Source organism: Triticum urartu, chromosome 7A (genome assembly GCF_056163025.1).
Source record: "Triticum urartu cultivar PI428250 chromosome 7A, HENAU_Tu73, whole genome shotgun sequence".
NCBI lineage: Eukaryota > Viridiplantae > Streptophyta > Magnoliopsida > Poales > Poaceae > Triticum > Triticum urartu.
The window spans coordinates 453,368,748-453,388,637 of NC_141879.1; the positions used below are offsets into that span (position 1 = coordinate 453,368,748).

At 45.8% G+C, this 19,890-nt stretch overlaps 1 pseudogene; it reads right to left on the minus strand.

Moving 5' to 3' along the window:
• Nucleotides 1–3,071: 3,071 nt before the first annotated feature.
• On the minus strand, nt 3,072–4,317 carry LOC147959922 (uncharacterized; annotated as a pseudogene).
• Between the last annotated feature and the right edge of the window lie 15,573 nt (nt 4,318–19,890).

Sequence of the window (19,890 nt, forward strand, 5' to 3'; positions counted from 1 at the left end):
GACATAATCCCGAGTCCACCCTAGTCGCAAGGTTTGCAGATCTCAGACCACGTGACCATGTGGTACTTCTGCTTATCACCCTCGCCGACCCAGAAAAAACGCCCCTGAACGGTGGCAATCTCGTGATGTAGGGTTTCCGGAAGGCTGTAGAAGCTCATGATGAATAAGAGTAAGCTGGAGAGGGACGAGTTAATGAGCACCGTACGGGCCGCTTTCGAAAGCCACCGACCCTGCCAGGGCTCGATACGGTACTGAAGCTTCCCCATTGTGGGGCACAGCTAGGCCACCGTAAGCCTGGAGTCGCTAATGGGTATCCCCAGATATGACGTGGGGAAGCACCCGAGCTGGCAATTAAGCCTATTTGCTATGCTCTGTCGCTCATCTTGGGCGTAGCCCAAGACCATCACCTCACTCTTGTCGAAGTTGATCCTAAGTCCAGACATCTGCTGGAAGCACGGAAGGAGGAACTTGAGGTTTGAAATATCACTTTCCGAACCCTCCACCATAATAATGGTGTCATCCACATATTGGAGAAGGGAAACCCCGTTTCCCCCAACTAGATGCGGCACTATCCCCTTAATGTGACCCGCCGCCTTGGCCTTATCCAGGATGGCCGCCAGAGCATCGACAACCATGTTAAACAGGAACGGAGAGAAGGGATCCCCCTGGCGCACCCCATAGAATGTGGGGAAGAATGGGCCGACCTCCCCATTAATGTTTACCGCAGTGCGATCGGAGGATACCAACTGCATCACTCTGGTCACCCACCTATCGTCGAAGCCCTTATAGAGCAGACATTCCCAAAGGAAGGCCCAACTGACCGTGTTATAAGCCTTGTGGAAATCCAGTTTCAGGAAGACTGCCTTGAGGTGTTTGGAATGCACCTCATAGAGAGCTTCGTGGAACACCAAGACTCCATCAAGGATATACCGGCCCTGGATGAAGGCCGACTGATCCGGGTGAGTAATCCGGTCGGCTATAGGGTCCACCCTAATGGCGTACCCCTTCGCGAGGATGCGGAAGATGACATTAATCACCGTAATCGGGCGAAATTGCCGGATGTCCGAGGCCCCAGTCACCTTGGGAATGAGAGTGATTACCCCATAGTTAAACCGTGCGAGGTCAATGGGCCCAAGAAAGAACTCGTAAAATAGGGCCATCACAGGTTTAGTCACCTCCCAGAAAGTTTGGAAGAATTTCACTGGGAGGCCATCCGGGTCGGGAGCCGAGGAAGGGTTCATGCCCTTAATAGCCGCCCAAAATTCCGTCTCGGTGAACAGGGCCGTGAGGGCCGCGTTATCCTCAGGCGAGACGCAACAGTGGGCCGGCCAGATGTCTTGCGCCAGGGCAAGCCATCCCCGGGGGAGGCAGAGAATAGGTCTTTGTAAAATCCGTCTACATGGGCCCGGATGTCCTCCGGTCTCTGCAGGAGGGCCGCTCCGTCCCACAGGAGGGGGATGGAGTTACGGTGTCTACGGCTGTTAGCAATAGCCTAGAAGTAGGAAGTATTGGCGTCCCCCTTGAGGACCCAATTCTTCATACCCCGTAAGCGCCAGTATGCCTCCTCGTCAGTGTAGATGACCGTGAGCTGATCTTCCAAGTTGTACCTAAGCATCCATTCCTCTGCTGAGAGGCCAGCGGCGTCAGCCCACAAGTGAAGGGCCTGGATGCCCTCGAGAAGGGCCTTCTTCCTCTCACGGATGTCCCGGCCCATGTTTGCACCCACCCTTTCATGAATTGTCGTGACCGCTTGGTGCAGAAATGCCAGGAATCAATGGCTGATAGGGCACAGTGGGGGGCATCACACACCTCGCGCCACCTGGCAACCACCGTGGCGGTAAATCCAGGCTGACGCAACCAGAAGGTTTCGAAGCGAAAGGGGGGTAGGGGTGGACGCTCGTTCTCCGAAGAGAGGAGCAGGGGGACGTGGTCGGAAGCAATTCGCGTAATCGCCCGAAGTGAAGCTAGGGGCACCGAATGTCCCACTCAGGGGAGGCGAAGACCCGATCGAGGATCGAGCGAGTCGGATCAACTTGGCAGTTAGTCCAAGTGAACCTGGCCACTACTTGATTGAGCTCACGCAGCCCCATGTCCGTGATGCAATCATTGAACATTTGCATCCGAGGAAAGTTCACTAAATTATTGCTCTTGTCTTCTTCCGTCCTGATGAGGTTGAAATCGCCACCCACTATCACCTGGAACTGGGCAGCCGCAACCTTCCTATGGAGCTCAGCTAGGAAGGTCTCAGAACGGCGGTGATCGGCCGGACCATAAACTGCAATGATTTCCCATTTGAAGTTTAGGTCCCGCTCGAAGACCTCCATGCTAACGAAGAACTCGCTCCGGTCCATGCTTCCAACCTCAAAGGTGGCATCCTTCATGCCTAGGAGGATGCCACCCGAGTGGCCCGTACTCCCACTAGAAGGGAGCCAGTGCCAAGCGAAGAAGTCGGAGCTCAGATGCTCAAGTTTCTACAGGGAGAATTCCGCACGCATCGTTCCTTGAATGGCCACAATGTCGATTCGCTCGGTGCACATGTACTCTATGAGTTGGCGGCGCCGACCATCTTGGCCGAAGCCGCGGATGTTCCAGAAGAGGGCTCGCATCACGCATCCATCGGGGGGCTGCTTGACCCCAAGACACGTGAGGTGCGCAGAGGGCGGCGGTAGGGGAGCGGGTGCGTCCTCGGATCTTGATCGGGTCGGCCGCTGCGTGCGGAGGGGCGCTCGGGGGAGCCCCGGAAGGGGCGTCCGAGGAAGGAGGGGGCATGCACAGGCCTCGGCAAGGCAGCCATCAAGGATCTCTCGTGCACGAATGGCCTTAATCTGAACTAGCGGGGGGTAACCTCCCCCGGAACACTATGGCTGAGTCCGCCGCCACCTAAGCGAGGTGGCCAAGCGGAGCCAACTCCAAAGCAGAAAAGGAACAAGTAGCAGAGGTGGCCGGGATGGATGGGGTACCTGGCTTAAGGTTCCGGGCGGCGGCTCGAAGGGCAGCCTGCTCGGGGATAGGTAGGGTCGGGCTACCTACCGGTCTGTCCGCCTTAATCCAAGCACTGCGGCGCGAGGAGGTCACCGGGGTCGAGGTCGACCTGCCCCTCCTAGAGTAGGCCGCAGTCCGAGGGGGAGGCGGTTGGCCGGCCACCGGGGTGGTCACCACTACCGACAGCCCCTCGTCAGCGTGGCACGAAAGCACCAGAGGAGGAGCAGGTAGCACCAAGCAGGAAGCACCAGGGGAAGGCAGCGGGGCCGGAGTCACGACAGCCACCAGCGGCGATAAGGTCGACCCCCCGACCGGGCTGGATGCCTCCACAGGGAGCACAGGGAGGGACAGGGCCGAGCCCGAGCCAGAAGCCCCAAGAGGCTCCACCTGGAGAGTGGCAGCCGCGGGAGAGGACAGCGCAAGCAGGATCGGGTCGGCCGGGTCAGGGGAGGGGGCGAAGATGCCAAGGGAGGTACCATCGGGGGAGCGAGGCGAAGAAGTCAGGAGGACCTGCAGGCTCGCGTCCGAGGCGTCGAGCTCGTCATCGGGGGACGGGGGAGCCATAGTGTGGGTACGGCCGGCCCCAGCCCCCCTGGCAGCCGGAGCAGGAGGCTGGTCGTGGGGGCTATCCTCGAAGTCATCGTCGCCCTCGTCCGAGCCAGAGGGGTAGTCGTGGCGAGGGTCTCGGTCACTGTGGTGGCCTCATCGCCTCCCCCATCAGTGGCCCCCTAAGAAGCTATCGTCGGGGATGCGGGGGCGGCCAATGTGGTTGGGCGACTCGGGGGAGATGCGGAGGTCGAAGCCCTGGTCGTTGAAGAACACACGGACCATGGCACGGAGTCTAGATGAGTCGAGGGATTTGACCTTGACCCGGGCCTCCTCTTCCTTACGGAGGGAGAGCTCATCGATCACGAGCACCTTGCCGAGGATGCATGACATGCTCCAAATGACCCGCTCGGAGCGGGCGATGTCAGGGAGGCCACCGATGAGGATCCAAGCCGTGTCCAGGACCGCGACCGCCAGGGAGTCCCGCACCGGCACGGAGATGTCCACCACTAGCTTGTTGAGGGCCAGGGTGATGTCTCCGTTGCGAGTGTCGTAGCTGTGGCTGACCACGTCCAGGAAGACGACCGAGAACTGGCCTCCTGCCAGCATGGTGACCTGCCAATCCCAGGTGCAGTGGTAGAGGTGGTTGAGCTCGGCCTCAATCATCTCCGGCGAGGCCACCCCATCCTTCACGATGACAATGGCCAGGAGCGATGGTGAGAGGACGGGGATGTCAGGCACCTCGATGTGGAAGTAACCGAGACCCTCAATACCGTGCCCATACATCATCAACTCCTCCGCCACAGGGCGGTCGAGGCATAGGAAGGCCGGGTGGTCCGGGTCGGAGAAGAGGTAGCAGCATTGAGGGCGCGTACATGCCACCTATGAGTGGCCAGAGAGGCCGCAGTTGAAGCACTTGACGAGGTCGGAGGAGCGGTCGTCGGGTAGGAGAGCGGTCGTAGTCGAGGCAGCCGGGTCAGGGAGGGGCCATTGGCCGGGGCGGCGCCATTGGCGCATCCAAGGCCGCGCTTCTTCTTGCGCTTGCCACCAAGGCGGCCGCGGCCCGCACCATTGCCGGACGGGGGAAGTTTTGGTTCCCCGCGTGGTGGCTGGTAGGGGTGGAAACGGATCGGATGCGGATCGGATAGTGCTCTTGCCACTTCCATTTTCATATTTTCAAAACGAATACGAATCCGAATACGGATGTTATCGGATACGGATGCGGCTCAGATAATATTCGAATACGGATACGTATCGGATATTTTCTTGATTCGGAACGGATACGAATAATATCAACATATTGCTTAAGTAAAATAGTCGATAGCTATGTGACCTGAAATAATCAACTTGTGACATACAATAAGTCAATGATAAATAGGTTTATGAACAAATACTATTGTAATGCATAATAATTTATAAGTTTAATCATATAAAGAGTAAAATTTGACTACTTATTTGGCTTTTATGTTGGATAATTGGGATATTGGGTCTAGAATTTTAAAAATTACCTCCCATAATCTTATTCGGATACGGATATATCAACTTCCATATCCATATTTGTCTCAAAATCTCCTACCATATTTTATTTTTTATTTGTTTAATAAATTCAGATACGGATAATTTTCATTTCCATTTTGGTTCGGATGCGGATGTTTCGGATACGAATAGGCATTTTCTCGAATACGAATATCGGATATTTCGGATTATCCGCTACCAATTTCCACCCCTAGTGGCTGGTAGCGACGTACCATGGTGGAAGCGGGCGGAGGGGCTTGCAGGCCTTGGGAGTGGGAGGGGGCTCGAGGCCGGCCGCCGCGGGCCGGGGAGCGGCTGGGCTCCCACCGATGCATTGGGGATGGCGACCTGCGGTGCGGCTCGCGCCAATCCGCGGCCGGAGGCGGCGAGTGGGAGCGGGAGCAGCCGCGTCGGTCGGCCCGGGGGGAGAGCATCGGGGAGGGGAGCGATGGTTGTCACGTGCAGGGGAACGATGGTCGCCGCAGGAGGAGAGGTGCCGGCGCAGGTCGGCTTCATGGCGAAGCGAGTCGGGGGAGGGGCAGCGTGGGACACGTCGCTCCTCTGCGCGGGGGGCGTCGGGCCGGCAGTCGTTGACGCGGCGTTTGGGGCACGGCCCCGCGTCGTCCCAGTCGCGAGGCATGGTGGCCAGCAGCGACGACGGCGGCGACGGGAGGGCTTGCGGGGTGCAGGCGGCGGGAGGGAGACACGCGAGGTTTAGAGCATGGGCCGGATGAGTGGGAGGCCGGGGGAAACCCGCCGGGGGACAAATAGGCCGAAAAGTAGCGCAGGCCGGCCCACCAGCACCGAGGGCCAGGCTGGGCCGGGACGCGACGGGAGTGTCGCGGGCTTGGGGCCTAGTTCTCGGCCAAACCGGGATGCGGCCAGCACCCGCGTGGTCCAGCCCGCGAAGCAGGGCAGCAGCAGCTAGGGTTTCCCCAAGGGCTGTGGCCGCCGCCGCCGCCGCGGCTGGCGCTGGCACATCTGCCGCGGAGGGCCAGGGATGACGGCAGGGATGGCAAGGCGAGATCCGGAGCAAGGAGGAGCCGAATGTTGCGACGAAAGGGCGGAACAGAGAGGTTCGGGCGATCACCGGCGAAGGCGTCGTCGCCGGGGGAGTAGAAATCCGAGCGCCGGGGGAAGCTGCCGGACGCCACGAGCACCGAGCGCGACCCAGGTCGGACCACCCCGCGACGCCCCACGCCGGAGCGCCGTGGCGGCGAGCGATCCGGGCACCAAGGTCGGCCATTTGGTGCGGGGTTGGGAGGAGGGGAAGCGAGGCCAGCCGGTGAGCATGCGGAGGGGAGGGACCACCCCGACGCGGCGAGTCGACCATCGCCGGACGCGGCACAGCAAGGCGAACCGGTGGCTCGCGCTGGATGATAGGATGGCCAGCGGCGGCGTCGTCATCCTCTGCCAAATCAGCCCAACACAGCGTCGGCTCCTCCACGACGGGGGGGGGGGGGGCAGCGCACGGGAAGGACGGGGTAGCGGCCAGCAGGAGCGAGGCGTCAGTGGGCGGGGGCGCGACGGCGTGGTCGGGCGCAGGGCAGGCCGGCGGGGGGGGGGGGGCGTCGAAGGAGGCCCGGACGCGGCCGACTCGGCTCCAACAGGGGCGCGGGAGCAGGACGCCATCCTCACCACATCGCCCATTCAGCTAGGGTTTTCCTAGTTCAGCCTTACCATAATACAACCGCACTAAACATGACAGATAATTTAGTCTAACAAAGCTGCTATGGTTAGGTTTGCCTTAACTCTTCTTTCGTAGTAGCGAATGCTTGTGAGAGGGGTTAATCATAAGTGGTAGGCTTGTCCAAGGAAGGGCAGCACCCAAGCATCGGTCCACCCACATATCAAATTATCAAATTAACGAACGTGAATCATATGAGCATGATGAAAACTAGCTTGAAAACAATTCCCATGTGTCCTCAGGAGTGCTTTGCTTTATATAAGAGTTCGTCCAAGCCTGTCCTTTTCTACAAAAAGGATTGGGCCACCTTGCTGCACCTTAGTTACTTTATTTACTTGTTACCCGTTATGATTTATCTTATCACAAAACTATCTGTTACCGATAATTTCAATGCTTGCAAAGAATACCTTGCTGAAAACCACTTGTCATTTCCTTCTGCTCCTCGTTGAGTTTGATACTCTTACTTATCGAAAGGACTATGATAGATCCCCTCTACTTGTGGGTGATCAGTTCCATTGTTAGAATTCGGCGCGCCAAAGAAGGCATGTCAAATTCACAAGTCCTTCGATGTCACTACTTCAACTTTGACGGTGGCCTCTTTGGTGTGACCTTGATACTTCCCCACTCAAACCTTTGGGGGTGGTTATACCATTGCTGGTGCATGCAATCAACTTAACCTAGCATATCTGGAAATCCTCTTGATTCTTCAATTGCCAGCAGATTTTTGTGTTATCCATAGTTGGTTCTCTTAGGTACTCTGATCCAAACACCTTCACTATGGTGCGTGCAAATTGCATTGTCGTGTTCAAGCATGTGGTCTCTTCCATTCGAATTTCAATATCAATGGCATATGCGGCCTTACCATAAGTAAGCATTCTAAGAGAAACCACGAATTTCTGTAGAGTAGAGAAAGAAAGTTCCCCGCAACAATCCTTCCTCGGCTTGAAGTAGTCATCATCCTCTTCCACGACATTCACTACACACAAGAACAAATCTCTACCCATCAGGAAGCGACATCAAAAAAACTCTCAATAGTATGTTGGATTCGGTTTGAAGTAGTCGGCATAGAGAAGCCTTGTGCCAACGATCCTATCCTAGGGAACAACTCTCCTACCCTTTATTGAACCGTTGAGGTTTAGTACATGTTCCTCTTGCTTTCTCCAATTCTTCTTGGATGCTAATCGTCATCATTATTTCAGCATCTTCATCGTCTGAATCTGATGAATTGATGAACTCTTTATATATGAATTCGTCAAGGTCAATGTTTCCATACGCATCACTGGACGTCGAATCCATCAATGACCTATAAATGAACAAAAGAATCAAAAAACTGCTTGGACATGTCATCGAACATATAGAGCCCCAGGTGTATGTAGGGAGGAGTTGGACGTACCGGGGCAGCATCCCGTAGCGGCACGGACGACGACATTGGGGTGGGGCCTCCGGTGGCAGTGTTGTGGGTTGGGGATGACATCGGAGCAATGGTGGCGGCGGAGTTATGGTGGTGGATGTGCGTAGGAGGCAGAAAAGAAGAGAGAAAGAAGGCAGTTCGGGAAAGGACGGGTACATCTTAAAAAGATTTGGCACGGGCCCCCGCCGTCGGTTTGGCATGACAGACGTGTCTGGGTGTCCTCGTATCCGCCCCACATATGGGCTGGATATGTGGTGCCGGTCAGCCCTGACATTTGGGCCGACTTTGTCAGGTCCGGTTTGATTGCAATTTTCTGTCTACACATTGACTGGGCAGGCCGCCAGATTTTTGAAATGAAAATGGAGGCTTCGAATGTAGATGCTCTAACTACATTAGTGGTCTTGTTCTGATTACCAACATAACGATATTAATATCGATGAACTACCTAACTACCCCCGTATACAAACATAGCCAATGATTATTTGTACGGAAAAGGAACCTTCACTATATAAACCAGATATGCTACTGCTCTGGTTTATATTGTTAACCTTTTCTTTTTAGGAACACGATATGCTATTGCTCTGAACCTACACACTAACCTTTTCTTTTTTTCCTTCTGCTTTTGCAAAAGGGGGGGAGGGGGGGGGGGGCATATCTAGATGTGCTCTACTTATTGCACAAGCATAAAAAGGAGAGAAAAAAACACCCACGCAAATTTTCATGTAAGATCAATGACACGAGACTTAGATGTGCAATACTTGTGACAGATCTACATGTGCTTTAGCAATACTGATAATAATAGTTACCAGTACAATTTGGATGAGATTTGTTTTCGAACAAACTTGGATGAGATGAAATAATGCATATGTACACAATTATGCATGCTTTTTGTGTGAACTTATGCATATGTTTTTAGGAACCATTGGGTTTTATTGAATCATAACAATCGTTCAAAGGATACAAATAATATCTAGTAATGAAATAAGCCAAACATGGCGCCCGATGGGTAAAGATGAATGCTTGATGCTCTAAGTTGCTGAAGATGTTGCATGCCCTTTACGAGTAGGTTGGGCTAGAATATGTTGTAACGAGCTGGCTATACGGGTGGGCCGATCCTTTTGTTTGTTTACGTATATTTTAGGTCAAAAACATTTTTTAGCCGTGTTCCCTTCGGAAATCCCTATTTATCACATTTTGCGTCAAACTGTAGCAGTTTTGCAAGGGGAAATCGATCTATTGTACGAGTTGGCACGGCCTGTTTAACCATTTCAGTGTCCCTGGTTTTGGGAACCTTCTAGAGATTTCCAACCGTTTTTTTTTTCTGGTTTTGGGAAACTTCTAGGAGGTTCCTGAAGCCGTTTTTCTCTTGTTCTGTTATTTTTTCGTTTCACCTTTTTATTTAATTTCTCTCATGTTTCCCTTTTCTGTTTGTTTTTATATTTCACCTTTTCCATCTCTTTCCTTTCATGTTAATTTTTCATTTTCAATTATATTTTTCTTTCTTCAATTTTTTCTTCAAATTTTCTAAAAATCTCCAAGTTTTAAAGTTTTCTTCATAAATCCAAAAAATGTTCAGGATTTTCAATTTTTTTTTGTATTTTTCAAACATTGTTCAGAATGTTTTGATTCAAAATTTTCACAACTTTTCGAAAATGTTCAGAATTTAAAAAATGTTCCCATTATAAAGATTTATTCAAAAAAATTTAAAAAATGTGCTCAAATCTCCATTTTTAGGTGTTTAAAAAATGTTCCCGTTCCAAAAATTGTTCAGAATGTTACAGAATGTTCAAGACTTTTTGAAAAATTACCAGAATTTGAAAAAAATGTTCCAGTTTTAAAAAATAGTCCACATACTTTAAAAAGCTTCATGTTCGATTTTTCTTGAGTTTTAAAAATATATTGCATATTTCAAAAAATGTTCGTGTTTTCAAGTTTTGTTTGTGTTTTTCGAAAATTGTTTGGCAGGTTATTATAAAATTATTCGGAACTTCAAAATAATGTTCACAAATTTATAAAAATGTTGTTGTTTCCATTTTTAAGTGATTGAAAAAAATTCGCAAATTTTAAAAAAAATGTGTTTTCAAATTTTCTCCGGTAGTTTTAAAAAAATTCAGTTTCACAAATTTTGTTTTGGAATTACAAAAAATATTTCCGTTTCGAATAATTGTTGACAATATTCATTTGTTTTCAATTTTTAATGATTTGAGATGCCTTAGAAAAAATTAAGTTCCGCATTTTAGAAATATTTTGAATCTGCCCTGGAGTTGGTTCACAAAGGTTTCGCCCGACCGCACGTACTATATTGGGCCAGACCAGTTCGGCTGTTTCCTTGGTGTTTCCCAAACCTTCCCAAAACCCATTTGTTTTTATCATTTTGTGTGGTTTTTCTATAGGGGTTTTCAGTTTTGTTCTCCCAGGATTTTTTCCCTGTATTTCAAAATCACGAAATTTTTTGAAGACCCAAACATTCATTTTTTCCTTTTCATTTTACGAACATCATCCAAATCATGAACATTTTTTAAAATTATTTTGAAAGCATGAACAATTTTTCGAATCCATGAATATTTTTTGGAATGGTGAACATTTTTTGAAATCACAAACAATTTTCAAATTTGTGGACATTTTTTAAATCGTGAATTGCCCATCAAACACACAAGGATGAGCCGGTGTTTGCTTGTGTTTTTCCTTGTTTTCCTTTTCTACTTTATTAGCTTTTGGTCGATTTTTATTTTATTAAAATCCCTCTCGGTACTTTAAAACCTTTGTGAACATTTTTTTGAATATGGAGCAAATGGAACTCTTTCAAACAATTAAAAAAACTCTAAGCTTTTTAAAAACTTGAACATATTAAAATTATTGTGAGTATTTTTTGAAAAATATGATTTTTTAGGGATGTATAAATATTATGAATATTTTTAAAAGAAAATGAAAACTAACTAAAAATTAAAACCATAAAAATATAGTAAATTCGAGGAATACTGGTTGATAAAAACAATAGATAAGAAAATCGGGCATAAAAACTTTAAAAAGTACGTAAAACAAGAGTAAGCAAGCCAAGAACTTTGCCAAAACCAAATTCCCGTAGAGGCCGACCCATTTAGGTCGCTCTGTGCGATTTACAGACAACTTGACGCAGCGTGCATCAAATAGGAAATACCACAATTAGCCCCCACAAAGGTCATTTCCCATGTTTATTCATTGGGTCTCTTGTCTCCCAGGATCCACCTACCACTGGAAGACGGGGAACCTAAAATCCATTTTAGAGTGCAGTTGAATTTTCTGTAACATCAAATGCATGTGTGTGCCATGGAGTAGAAGTCATAGGGATCTCAGTAAACAAGGTAACATGGCTCTATCCCATTGTGCGGGTTTTAGTATGTGGTGGTTTGCCCCCCCCCCCCCCCCGATCATTGATTCTAGATCTGGTTGTTTGTCATTCGGTACTTCGGTGTGTCTTGCCGGTGGTAGTGACGATCGTGCTCTGAAGCTTTAATGTGGTTAGCAATTCTCATGTTTCACTTTTTTGTGATCATGAACTTCTGATGGGATAATTCGTAGTACAACAACCTCCTTTCCAAGGGTTTTGCCCATCGCCACAAGACATTCAACAAATAAACATAGGTTAACGATTGATGCAAGTCTAGTTTTACAAGTCTACCATTTTGTAGTTTTTTCACAGGATTTTCAGAGGAACTTCAAGATGCAAAAGATAGAGCTACAAATGATGACCTTCATGCAGAGGGTTCTCAATTGATGTAGATGGCTGCCATGATGAATTTCCCCTCAGGCAGAGTACAGAAAAAGGACTCGAGATTGGATCATGATGGGGCATAGAGGTGTGGCAGCGAAAACAATACTCGATAAATATGACGAAGGGTTTTAGGTCAATATAAAGACAGGAGCGCCTGGAGGCGGTGGAGGGGATGCCTACGGGCACTTGACTTGCACTCCTGGCCATGAGTGAGGGGGCCGTGGGGTCACGGGCACTACCTTCCGCCCTCTGGTTCTTCCTGGAAGCTTCTAGGCTTGAAACTCCACGTCATGTATTTTTTCTTGATTTTTTTGGTGTCTGGAAAATTGTTTTTCTTAGAAGTCTAAAAACAACAAAAAACAGAAAGTGGAACTGGGCACTAAATTAATAGGTTAGTCAAAAATAATTAAAATACATGCCAAAACTATGCAAAAATAATATAATTGCAGCATGAAACAAGAAAAAAATTATTAGATACAATAGTCTCCAGTCTCTGAGTTTGGGGTTGTTGTTGATGGTGGTGGCGAATTTTTCAACTTTGCCTTCTTGCAAGGTTGATGAGGAAGATGCGACGACTCAGGGTGAGATCCCATGCGCCCTGGTCTTTTGTATGCCTCACTGTACTTCGCCTTTACTTGTTGTGTGCTCCCTTGCAGGAGAGAGTGAAGCCATGTAGATGATGGCGAGCATGTTGCTCATAATTTGTGCGACGGAGGCTACTCTTGTAGATCACTTCAATGCTTTTTCCTTGATGAGGGCTTGATATACCCATGGTTTGCTTCGATCATTCCTCTTGACAAGCAACTTGGTGTCTCGGCCAGGGGGAGGGGGCGAGGGGGAGCGTAAGTTGCCTTAGTCGACATCGTCCCTATATTGACATGACTTGCTTGACTTGCATGCTTTTTGATGTCATGCCATATCATATGACATACATGCAGGAACAAACATGCCTTTTTGAGCAACAAACATGCATGAACTAACAACCATAACATTTTACATGTACAGAACATTTCATGATGTGCAACACACTAGTAAAATGCTGGCACAACATTGCTTTTTCAAGCGAGAGAGTGTCATGGGTATAATTGGGAATTGCACAAAGAGAAATCAAGGTCGATCATCGGGGGCCAAACATTGTAGTTGTGCAACTTGACAAGGCCTTACGATCAAAATGAAAAAAGATTTATTACCCCCTAGAATCTTTGTACTTGTGGCGATGAAGGAAGGGTATGGAGGTTGGTCAAGCACCTACGACAATATTTAGATGAAACTGGTTGTCAACAACTTGACCAAGGAGCCATAAGAGTAGCACTAGACATATATGTGTTTAGTATTTTCTTAGATTTAGCGGAAAAACTAGCTACACAAACACACAAATGTTTCCTACCACTCAGTTGTAGTTACCCTCATGTTAGTTTTTTTATGTTATATGTAGTATCTGTCAAAATCCAGAGTACATGTAGTATGTAGTATATAACGATAGTATATATTCTACTTTTTAGGTAGTATGTACTACTTTTTAAATATATTGTTTATATGTACAAATATGAAGGTATTTTCAGAATATACAAAAATTATGAACTCACATGCGATTTTTTCATAAATCTTGCTTTCAAAAATCTTTTATATAGTATATAAACATACCACATGGTAGTATATCTGTATATAGGACATGAGGGTAACTAACCCGGGTAGTAGTAGCATGCTTTTATGCGAAAATGCTTTTTTGATCCTGAGCTCACATGCTCCTTCATGAACAGTAAAATAAAAAATAGTAAATTAATTCAAAAAATTCCGATTTTCTCTGATAAACATTGATGAAAGTTTTCACTGTGCAAAAGTTTGTGATAAAATAATATTCATGGAAATATGGGCAAAAAAACAAAATCGATCCTCCAAAATGCTTCCAACAATAGTCTTTTCGAAGCATCGATTTTGTTTTTTCCCCACATTTCCACGAATGTCATTTCTTCACAAATTTGTGTGCAATGAAAACATTCATCAATGTTTATCACAAAAAATCAGAATTTTTTGTGTCTTTTTTCTATTTTTTTGATTTTACTGTTCATAAGAGAGCATATGAGCTCGGGTGCAAAAACTCCACATTTGCTTTTATGGGTTTTTGTTATGTCTTTCATCTTAGGTAACCCTAGTTAGAAATGTACATGTCGTGCTACTTGCCTTCAGGGAATATGGATTAATTAGAGAAAAAGTTGTCAGTGCGGTATATTTTAAATATTGGCAATACCTTCTATTCCTAAATAGCTACAACCCACTACCTACTTTTCCTAGCCATGCAACCATGACACATAAGAAATTTATTTATGCAAGTCATCTATTCCAATTTTTTTGCATTACACTATGCATGCAATGCTGCCACCTCATAAATTCTTGCATGTTAATTATTCACAATTTATTCTTTGCATGAATTTTTTATTGACAGTATATGTGTCGGGCGATTGTAGCATATCTATATCTATGTAGTTGGCCTTCATATTTTTGTTTGAAATGACATTATTTTAATTGCAATTCAATTTTTTATACACTTTGTATGTTTTTTCAGATTATATTTTCCTTAGATGGTTTTGTAGCAACTATTTATGAATTTATTTTCGCAAGATTTCCCACGGCGGGGCATCTTCTAGTTTACTAGCGGCGTTGCTGAAAAGTGCCATGTCAGTAGTAAATTATTTACTAATGAAGAGTATATGTGAGCAACGCCACTAAGGCAGATCATATCTCTGACATTTAGTTTCCAACGCCACCGGCTCATTAGTTATTACTGACGTTCGGGCACGACTCCGCTAACGTTATTCCACTGGCGGTGTCGGCGACTTACGCCACTAGTGACACCTCATCACTGACGTCATACTAGTGGCGTGGCACCTACGTGCCACTAGCAACGTCTTCCGGACATTATTTCTAGGTTTTTCACCACTAGTGTTTGAGGCATTGTTGTGGACGTCAGGAGGGATCTTTCTACCATTATAATAGTGGATGACGCGACAGTTGCATCGAAATTCTGCGTGGAGTTGGCGATCTCGGGCAGTAATGCAACCACGGCTCCATGATGTAGGGATGCAGCTCAGCATGGCTGGGGCGTGATCTTGAGCTGCGAGGGCAGGAGGATTGTTAGCTTAGTTAGACGTGTTCCAGATTGGATGATTGTACGTTAAGTCGGGGTGGTGACACCGAAGGTGTTGTGGCGGCCGTGGTCTGCTGGTAGCTGGGTCATGCGATATTTTAGATTGAGGGAGACTTGTGGTATGTCAGAGCGGAGGACCCGGAAGGTGTTATTGGCTGATTGTGCATGCTGCAACGAAGTAGATGATGTCAGGGCGGCTTTGACATTTTCACAAATTTGAGGGCTTCAACTTCGTGTCCTTTGGGCGACGAAGTTTCCTTTGATGTTGGTCCATGTTAGGTGATGCAAATGGCGCATGCCCTGTGGATTGCATACCCTTTATTTCTGTGAAAGAGTTGTGCCTTCTCCTTCACGGATTCATCTTTTCGACAGCGTGGAAGGTCGACTAGTTCGGCAGAGAGGGGTTCCTGTCAGTTTGTTGAGTACTTGAGCATGTTATCGCCGAGAGTAGGCTTGGCCTGTAAGGTGTTCAGGAGTGGGTTTGGCCCTTTATATGTCGGTTTTCACTCGATTTTCGGTTAATTAATGTACAACTCTCTTTATCTTAATTAATAGACGAGACGATTAGTTTCACAAAAGAAATGGAGATGGTGGTGACAAGTGTGAAAAATCAAAGAAAGCACATCTGCCACAAATTCAACATACATCACAAAAAAGGAATAAAAGGGTAAGTTTATGATAGATAATATTGAACTGTCAACCTAATGCATCCAAGATTATTGTCGAGAAGCTCCAGTTCATTAGATATGCATCTTTCGACCCATCTCTATCAATGAAGAACAATCTGAACGTACATTATACCATTTATATGAGGTTAAGTTTTGACTATTTGCTGGCTATCTCCATGTTCGTGAGTAACCATGGACTGACCTTGAGTCCGACATGCACATAGGTCCATCTGTCAAACTGATTAGACATGCGCCTATGTGTTACATGCTAGGGTATACTCCTATTTCGTTGGTCTTTTTAGACATCGACAGGCAATCTCAAACACTAGACATTTTTTTTTCAATTAGAAAGCACAAGGAGATGCACTTCCACTTCCATTTGAATCTAAAAGGAAATTAAACTTGACTGAATTCAAATCTTTTCTCTTTTGGATGTACGAATCAAGGGTTTACAATGTTAACTGCATGTTCTGAAACATTCAAAAGGTGAGATGAGTAAGCATGTTGATTCACGTTCAGTCCACTCATTAATTGGTTCTGATTAGTAAAACATCTCATTGCATATGGACAGTTACATGATATTCTATTCTCACGCAAAGATTCCCTTTCTTTGTTCTAAATAAAATGAACAATAGAGCTACCAAACGACCAAATGTATAGAAATATTACCGTTTTGCACTTTCTTTCTACAAGATGATATGGCGAATATTTGATTTGAATGTAAAGAGAGCCTTGCCACGTAATAGGCCTCATCCCCTCCCCTTTCTCCCACTATTTTTATACTACGAGAGATCTCTCTTTCTTCCTTTCTGCAACTAGTAGCTTGCTTGTTATGTGACCTATAGTTTTTATATACTCCATACTAATCGAATATTTTGAAAGGAAAATAATGATCGAATATTGTTGATCCATTGAACGTTACGTGGAAATGGAAAGTGTAACATGAGTCGACCTGATTCCATCGGTCTCTGCTTCGTGGACGATTAGATTAAATAGTAAGTACATCACCTGTCGAATTGTGATAAGCGGATGCATGCCGGCCACGAGACGTTATGTAAAGTTGCATTGCTTTTGTGTGATTTTTTAAGACACATGGCAGATGCATAAATTCACAACATGCGCACACACTTACATGCATTCAACACTTATACATACATGCAAACAAACCTACCCCTATGAACACCTCAGAGAGACTGGGCCTACGGATTTTGGGATTGGCAAAATCGCCACAAACACCCCATAATTGAAGACTCACTATATCATTGAAAGAATATCGCCGAAAAAGCATAAATAAATCTAGGAACTATGTGAGCAGCCGTGTCATGTTTAGGACTTAAACCTGGATTGGCTAGTTCACACATGTGAGCAGCCAAAATAATGCCGCGACAACAAATTCGTATCGTGATAGTGAAATTGGTAGTGCCTTTTGCTGTCGTAGCAATGTTTTTATATAAATCAAAATACCAAAACACATTGATATCGATAGGTTACATGCATGATTTAAGATGTTGAATTTGTAAAACAAGTAGTGCCATCTCATGCATACTAGCTTGAGGGTGGCTACTCTGTCGTGGGGCGGGGAGGAGGCAGAACGGTTTAAGTTGTAGACAATGAATCAATGGTGTCCAAAGAGCACAATATCAGCATAGATACTAAACATATAACAACATACATACTCCCTCCATTTCTTTTTAGTCTGCATATAAAATTTAGTCAAAGTCAATTTTTTTAAAGTTTGACTAAGTTTATATTAAAAAACATCAACATTCACAGTATGAAACCAATATTATTAGATGCATTATGAAATTAATTTTCATAGTATATAATTTTAGTATTGTAAATGTTGATATTTTTTGATATAATTTGGTCAAACTTTGCTTAGCTTGACTTCAAACAAATCTTATATGCGGAGAAATAAACGGAGGGAGTACATAATAAAGGCACCTTCTATATCAGCTTAGATACCAAATATAGCACATATGAACACATGGCAACATTACCACGTTAATATAACAAGGGCTCATTTTGCTGCCATGGGCAAAATTTTGAGCCTTGAGTCTTATTTTTGCTTTCATGGCAGCATTTTGTGTTCATTTTTGCTGCCATGGCACCATCTGCGAGCCAAAAGTGCTCATTTTGCTACCATGCCAGATTTTTTGAGCCTTGCGCTCATGTTTGCTACCATGGCAACATGTACTATGTTCATTTTTGCTGCAATGGTAATATTTATGAGTCAAAGTGCTCATAGATTTGCCATGGTAGGTTTTTAGCCTTGGGCTCATATTTGGTTCCATGGAAAAAAATTAGCCTTTCCACCAATGTTTACTACCACGGCAACATTATACATCCAGTCTAGCTGCGAGGCCAACATTTATGAGCCAAAGCGCTTATTTTGCTACAATGGAAATTTTTTGAGCATCGGGGCTCATATTTATTTTCATGGTTGCATTTCATGTTTATTTTTGCTGCCAAGGCTTTATTTATTAGTCAAAATGCTCATTTTACTTTCTTGGATTGATTTTTATGTTTCGATACCTCATAAAACCTACTTTGGTTAATGAAGTATACATAATAGTTGACTTTCAACATGCATCTCAAAAACTTAAGTAACAACAACAGAAAAATATAATTCTACATACTCAAGTTTGGAACAACATACTAAAAATAGAAAGTATTGTTATAGAAACCACCGCTCTATCGTTAATTGTTCACTTCAGGGGCACAAGCTTTTGTTATACTAGGACAAAGAAGGGGGAGCATCTCTCATCGAGGTAACCAAGGACGACATGTGCTGATAATGTCCGTTCATGTGAGACGCGTGCTCCTCTTGGCTTTCTATGCCACCATATAAGATATCATTCTCGTTGATGACATCCTTGTTGATGATCTTGGCAAGGGAAACCTAGATTCTTCTAAAATCTTCTTAACAATCTATAAGTGCGATTTTCTTCATGGTTTTACCACCACTTGGTGACGTTCTCCCATTCTTTGAAGGTTTCCTAATCCCGTGTATACTCATGCATGTGGTTCATGACGTAGTAGGCGCACACCACACTATTTCCATTCTGCTGTTGCAAGGAACACAAGTTTGTTGTGTGGCTGAAGCGGGGCATGCCGACCTTGGTCTTCTTCATGAAATCTTCCTTGATGGTACCCTAAACTAGTCGAAGATAGTGTAATCTAGAAACCTTTCATTTTGATGTAGTCTCTCTTCTCTATTCGATACAAATCTAAGAAATAAGAGTTGGTAGTCCTCACAGATAGAACGAAAAGAATACGATGATCTTTGGGCAAGCAGTTGAACATACTAGTATCGCTAACCTTGGTACAATGCACGCACAATGGAGATCTATGGAAGCATATTTTATTTATTGCTAGCAAAGAACTTACCAGGGATGGTAGGGTGCAAGATGGTACTCAAGATACTTATTGGAAACCATGATGTCACGAAGGTACTTCATTGTTTCTAAACCTCTTGGGTTGAGAATACTATTCTTGTGCAGGTATAAGGGTCTGCTATCACGACATCATCATGCTTCTTAATCTTGGCCGTACTAGCTAGATGAAGTGCTGATAGCATGACTAACGTTCCACCGAGCCTGAGGTGGAACATGTTGAAGATCTCCCTGAAGTCAAAATATAATTTCTTCAACGATGCAAAACCAGGTGGCACCTTGACCGTGTAATATGGGAACTAGCACATATGCCCCCCTTCGCTCTTTCAAGAATGTCATCACAAAGATTCCTCATTTTGTGTGACATGGTGTCATCCGTATCACTCGGTAGAATGGGTTCACCAGGGACATGACCCGCTTAGAATGTAATACGATAATCCTTAGCTTGGATACCGATCTTCTCAGTCGGTTTTTGGTTGCCACCTCCATGTTGGCGTAATGACCATTTCCCTAGCTTCCTCTTTTCGGGTCCGACCTGTGCCACTTGGGCACCGACCAGAGCTTCTCGGGTGCCCGTTTTAAGGTCTTCAGAGTGATCTTTTCTAGAGGGGACCTTGATCATTCATGTCAGCTGACAATGAACTAAATAGACTCTTAGAATAAATATAATTAATCGTGCAAAGCATGCCATCATAGTGTTGATTAAAGTACATATCTATGTCCTCACTCTGCTCATCTTCGACGGTGGCATCATCAGCAGCCACCACATCCTCAGAAGCTTGGGTTTTGC